Source organism: Triticum dicoccoides, chromosome 3A (assembly GCF_002162155.2).
Source record: "Triticum dicoccoides isolate Atlit2015 ecotype Zavitan chromosome 3A, WEW_v2.0, whole genome shotgun sequence".
NCBI lineage: Eukaryota > Viridiplantae > Streptophyta > Magnoliopsida > Poales > Poaceae > Triticum > Triticum dicoccoides.
The window spans coordinates 469549438-469555977 of record NC_041384.1 but is presented as its reverse complement, the minus strand read 5'-3'; positions in this window follow the sequence as shown (position 1 = coordinate 469555977).

The following is a 6540-nucleotide window of genomic DNA, read 5'->3' as shown; positions in this document are numbered from 1 at the left end:
TAATACTCTAGATGCATGCTGGACAGCGGTCGATGAGTGGAGTAATAGTAGTAGATGCAGGAAGGAGTCGGTCTACTTGTCTTGGACGTGATGCCTATATACATGATCATACCTAGATATTCTCATAACTATGCTCAATTCTGTCAATTGCTCAACAGTAATTTGTTCACCCACCATAGAATACTTATGCTCTTGAGAGAAGCCACTAGTGAAACCTATGGCCCCCGTGTCTCTCTCATCATATCAATCTCCATCACTTTATTATTGCTTTGCTTTTACTTTGCTTTTACTTTTTACTTTGCATCTCTATACCAAAAATACCAAAAATATTATTTATCATCTCTATCAGATCTCACTTTCGTAAGTGACCATGAAGGGATTGACAACCCCTAAGCGCGTTGGTTGCGTTGAGCTATTGTTTTTGTGTAGGTACGAGGGACTTGCGCGTTGCCTCCTATTGGATTGATACCTTGGTTTTCAAAAACTAAGGGAAATACTTACGCTACTTTGCTGCATCATCCTCTCCTCTTCGGGGAAATCCAACACAGTCCTCAAGAGGTAGAAATACCCTACGTCCTGCTTGATTGTTCTTGATGATATGAGTATTACAAGAGTTGATCTACCACGAGCAGATCGTAGAGGCTAAACCCTAGAAGCTAGCCTATGGTATGATTGTATATGTCATCCTACGGACTAAACCCTCCGGTTTATATAGACACCGGAGGGGGCTAGGGTTACACAGAGTCGGTTACAAGGGAGGAGATCTACATATCCGTTTTGCCAAGCTTGCCTTCCACGCCAAGGAGAGTCCCATCCGGACACGAGACGAAGTCTTCAATCTTGTATCTTCATAGTCCAACAGTCCGGCTGTCCGGAGACCCCCTAATCCAGGACTCCCTCAGTAGCCCCTGAACCAGGCTTCAATGACGATGAGTCCGGCGCGCAGTTTTGTCTTCGGCATTGCAAGGCGGTTCCTCCTCCGAATACTCCATAGAAGGTTTTGAACCCAAGGATAGTGTCCGGCTCTGCAAAACAATTTCCACATACCACCGTAGAGGGAATAATATTTCCACAAATCTAATCTGCTAACACGTTTTGACAGCACGACATCATGTCATGGCCCGGTCATTATCCGAACCGTTTTCCTAACCAGCACTGTACATATTGCGAGGCGGTTTTCTTGTCACGTCTTGTCAAAGAAGACATGGCATAGAAGCTAGACATGGCAAGAACAACAACATAGCATGTATGGATCAACAACAACAAGCTCGGCAAAATCGCTAAACATGTTAACAATCTGCCAGAAACATTTTATAGCAAAACTAGAGCTCGATTGACTCAAGGTAGGGTGCTCCATAATTGCATACAAAGACATGGATGTATAGAGCACCGCATTATCTACAAAACATCCTTACTGATCATGCTCAAAAGAGGCACGGATCACTAGGAAACAACATGAACATATGGCATAAAGACAAAAACAGGACAAGGACTTGGTGAAATTCTAAGTCCCTGAAATCAGCATCATTGAGTAAGCTACTTTGCATGCTTGTGCTAGTCACCACAAAGATCACAAAAATACATGGCATACACCCTTGTAAAGATGGCATGGCATTCTACAAAACACATGTAGAGCTCAGGACCATAGCATGCACACATTAATCATGGCAAAAATGACAAAAGGCCATTTACTGAAACAGATCTGAAATAATCATCACATAACCCTCTTCCAACAGCATTTCGAGCATCAAGGTGAGCTCAAATGAAAATGATGCAATGAGATGAAATGATGTACTCGTCGAGACGAACATTTTGATATGCTACACACACGAATCGGAGCCACGATGAGGAAGTTATGATGCGATGAAGATGGGCACATGAATCTGGAAACTTCGGGGACTTGGTGGAATTTTACCTCCGCGAAAGTTAACGCGGGACGGAGAGAAGCGGGACAAAGAGATCCGGGACGAGGGAGGCCATTTGGTTCATCTCCTGGTGGATCTGGTCCACTCCGGTCGGATCTCGCCGGAGAAGTTCGCCGGAGACGGGAAGCTCGTCAGAGAGGGAGGAAGAGGGCACCGGAGTTGTCAAGGTCACCGGATCCGGCCGGATCGAGGCCGAAGCAAGGTGGAGGCGCCATGGCCGACGATGGAGAGAGAAACTCCGGCGGGGAGCTCCATGGCAGGGCGGCTGGTGATGGTCGGCGGCGGCGTAGGAGTAGCGAGGCGCGACGGCGAGCAAAGGAGCGGGGCGGCTAGGAGACGAGGCGCGCCGTGCTCCGGTGATGGGCGGGCGGCACTGTACGGCGATGAAGGCGGTGGTGGCGCTGGTGGCGGAGCTCCGGCGAGGCGCAGTCGCCGGCGGCGGCTCGGGGCCAGCGGAGAGAGGCGGCGGCGCGAGGTGCCCTCAAGGCGCGGGGCGAAATGGGCCCGGCGCGGGCCGGATCTGGGCCCCGGGTGGCCGGCGCGGTGGGAGGAGAGATACGACGACGTGGCGGCGGCACATTCGTCGGGGACGGCGGCGCGGACATGTCCGGCGTGGGAAGAGGAAGAAGCTAGGGTTTGTACCGCGGATTTTTGGGAGGGGATCACATATTTATAGGTAGAGGGAGCTAGGAGAGTCCAAATGAGGTGCGGTTTTCGGCCACGCGATCATGATCGAACGACCGAGATGATGGAGAGGTCTTGGGTGGGTATTGGGTCAGTTTGGAAGGGTGTTGGGCTGCAACACACACAAGGCCTTTTTGGTCCCTCGGTTAACCGTTGGAGTATCAAACAAAGTCCAAATTGCACGAAACTTGACATGCGGTCTACCGGTAGTAATCCAAGGCCGCATGGAAAATCCCGGTCCAATCCGAGAATGTTTAACACCCGCACACGAAAAGAGGTAGAAAGGGACACCGGGTGACATAGGAGCGCCGGAATGCAAAGCGGACAACGGGGAAAATGCTCAGATGCATGAGACGAACATGTATGCAAAAGAAATGCACATGATGACATGATATGCAAAGCCTGACACGCAAATAATGACAAGGCAACAACAGCGAATAACTGGAATACACTTGGCACATCGGTCTCGGGGCGTTACATTGCGTGGGCGGCCGGTGAGCAGACCTAGCTACATCCTTAAAAAGGCAGGAGCTTACCAGTCCAACCCGGCGCACGCCGCTTAGTCGCTGACGTCTAATAAGCTTCGGCCGATGCATACGACGTAGAATGCCCATACAATGCCCACGTGATGGTTAGTGCTATCAGGCCAGAGGCCCCTCAGATCAAATATCCAAACTGTTAGTGCGTTGGCAGTGCGGTCACGAGCAGAGACTCACGAAAGATGTGACCCCGTCGCCCCGTCTCGAGTACTTGCGGCAAGGGCTAATAATGCCCGGCCACGCCTCATAAGTATCTTGCGGGCACCTTCCAGGTCTACCCGACTCCACATCACTCGCTATTAAGCTTGCGCGGGTACCCCACAGGGCCGACCTGTCTTTAGTAACATGGTTCACTGTAAAGTCATAGTAACCATAGTAAATGTGTGTCTAACACCAAGGGGGAAACCCGAGGAATCACCCCCGGTGAATTCCACTCGATGTTATCATCAAGGTGAACGTAAGAGGATCCACCCTCGAGGTTCACACTTGAGGGGTTGCACGACAGAGCCGTAACGGAAGTGGTTAAGGAGGAAATCACCTTTGATGACCTCGACCGTATAGATACACTACAGAGATCTCATCAGGAGTGATGTAAGAGGTTCCACCCTCGGCACTCGATGGTAACTCTGCAGAGTCGTACAACTAGGGGGGTGATGTGCGGTGTCGGGGCCTGGACGTCGATCACGTTGATCGAGTCATCGAACATAAAGCGAGGCAACTGGGACAAGGTGGGGTCACTGATGGATCTCTAACCAACCTATACTAAGCAGTTTAGGATAAGCAGGTAAGGTATGGAAGTAGGTAACAAAAATAGGCTATGCATCAGAGTAGGATCATACAGAAAGCAGCAGCAGTTCTAATGCAAGCATGAGAGGGAAAGAAATGGGCAATATCGGAATGCTCAAGGAGGGTTTGCTTGCCTGGAAGCTCTGCTGAAAAAGAAGAAGTGTCATCGATATAGTCGATCACATGGGCGGCATCGGTCTCGGGGTCTACCGGAGAGAAGAGGGGGAAGAAACAGTAAATACAGAGCAAATAGATGCATCATTAAACATTACATGACGATAGGCAGAGCTAGGGTTGTCCTAATGTAGTACTACACGTCGCAGACGGAGGGGATAAACATCCGAGGATGAATTCCCGGCGTTAGACGAATTCCGGACAAATGGAAGAGAGGGGACAGTTCCATGTTCATCATGCTAGGGGCATGTGACAGGTGAATGGACCGCGCATTTGGATTCGTTGGATTTTTTTGAGCAACTTTCATATAGTAAACATTTTCATCCGAGCTACAGTTTAATTTCTATGAATTTTTAAAGATTAACGTATTTTCTGGAATTATCTAAATTAATAGAAATGGAAATATGACGTCAGCATTACATTGTTGTGATGTCAGCAGTCAACAGACCTGCTGACTGGTCAAACTGACAAGTGAGGCCCACCTATCAGCCTCTCTGGGTTAAACATTGGGTTAAACTAATCTAACAGACTAATTAGAGGGGTGGGCCCTGTCGTGGTTCTAAGTCTGACAGTAGAATGGGGGGTAGGGATGTAGAGGCAAGATCCTAGCTATAGAGGAGTTGTACCCGCAAGTTTTACGAGTTCAGGCCCTTCTCGGAGGAAGTAACAGCCCTACGTCTCGGAGCCCGGAGGCGGTCGACTGGATTATATGCGTGTGAGTTACAGGGGGCGCGAACCCTTCTGCCTGTGGAGGGGGTGGCTTATATTGAGTGCGCCAGGACCCCAGCCAGCCCACGTCACAGAGGGTTTAAGGTACATTGAAGAAGGGAACGTTACTAGTAACGCCCACACTAAAGTGCTATAAATGACAATTAAGCCTATAAGTAAATGCTCGACCGTTGTTCATGCAGAGTGGCTTTAGCTCTTCTGCCCGTCGAGTGACTTTTGCAACGGTCAAGTGACATTGATTCTTCCGAGTGGAACGTCTCTGGTTGAGTGGATGATGGTACCCTTTGAATGATCCTGGCTTTAGGGTGATGACCTAGGGGAGGATGTGTAGGTCAGGTCTATGACCCTACCCTAGGTACATAGCTTCATCATTAGCCCCTGAATGGTTCAGGGTTCGAGTGGAGAAGGATTTGATAATCTCTCCAATTCAACTTCTATGCTTTGAGAATGTCTTGCCCAGAGGTCGAATGAACATTCACGATGGCTTCAACTGCTTGTTCAGTCGCCTTGATCCATTCTTGGTTTTGTCGAGTGAACTTTCATTGTTAAGTTTCGAGTGTTGATATGGAAAAAATCTTCCGTCTGACACGTTTTTCTGCCGTCTATGGATTTCACAGGATTCGAATTTTGGGAAGCGCGCCGGGCGGGGGAGGCCATGATACGTCTCCGTCGTATCTATAATTTTCGATTGTTCCATGCCAATATTATTAAACTTTCATATACTTTTGGCAACTTTTTATACTATTTTTGGGACTAACATACTGATCCAGTGCCCAGTGCCAGTTCCTGTCTATTGCATGTTTTTGGTTTCGCAGAATATCCATATCAAACAGAGTCCAAACGGGATAAAAACGGACGGAGCTTATTTTTGGAAAATATGGAAAATTCGGAAGGAAAATCGACGCGAACCAGTGCCCGAGGTGGTCACGAGGTAGGGGGGCGCCCCCCCTTAGGGCGCGCCCCCTACCCTCGTGAGCCCACCGTAAGGCGGTTGACTCTCTTCTTTTGCCGCAAGAAAGCTAATATTCGGAAAAAATCACGGCGAAGGTTTCAGGCCAATCGGAGTTACAGATCTCCATATATACACGAAACGGTGAAACAGAGCCAGAACAGAACGCAGAACCAGAGAGAAACAGAGAGATAGATCCAATCTCGGAGGGGCTCTTGCCCCTCCCATGCCATGGAGGCCAAGGACCAGAGGGGAAACTCTTCTCCCATCTAGGGAGGAGGTCAAGGAAGAAGAGGAAGAAGGGGGCCCCTCTCCCCCTCTCCTCCGGTGGCGCCGGAACACCGCCGTGGCCATCATCATCATCACCGCGATCTTCACCAACACATCCGCCATCTTCACCAACATCTCCATCACCTTCCCCCCTCTATCTACAGCGGTCCACTCTCCCGCAACCCGCTGTACCCTCTACTTGAACATGGTGCTTTATGCTTCATATTATTATCCAATGATGTGTTGCCATCCTATGATGTCTGAGTAGATTTTCGTTGTCCTATCGGTGGTTGATGAATTGCTATGATTGATTTAATTTTCTTGTGGTTATGTTGCTGTCCTTTGGTGCCCATCATATGAGCGCGCGCATGGATCACACTATAGGGTTAGTTGTATGTTGATAGGACTATGCATTGGAGGGCAAGAGTGACAGAAGCTTCAACCTAGCATGGAAATTGATGCATACGGGATTGAAGGGGGACCA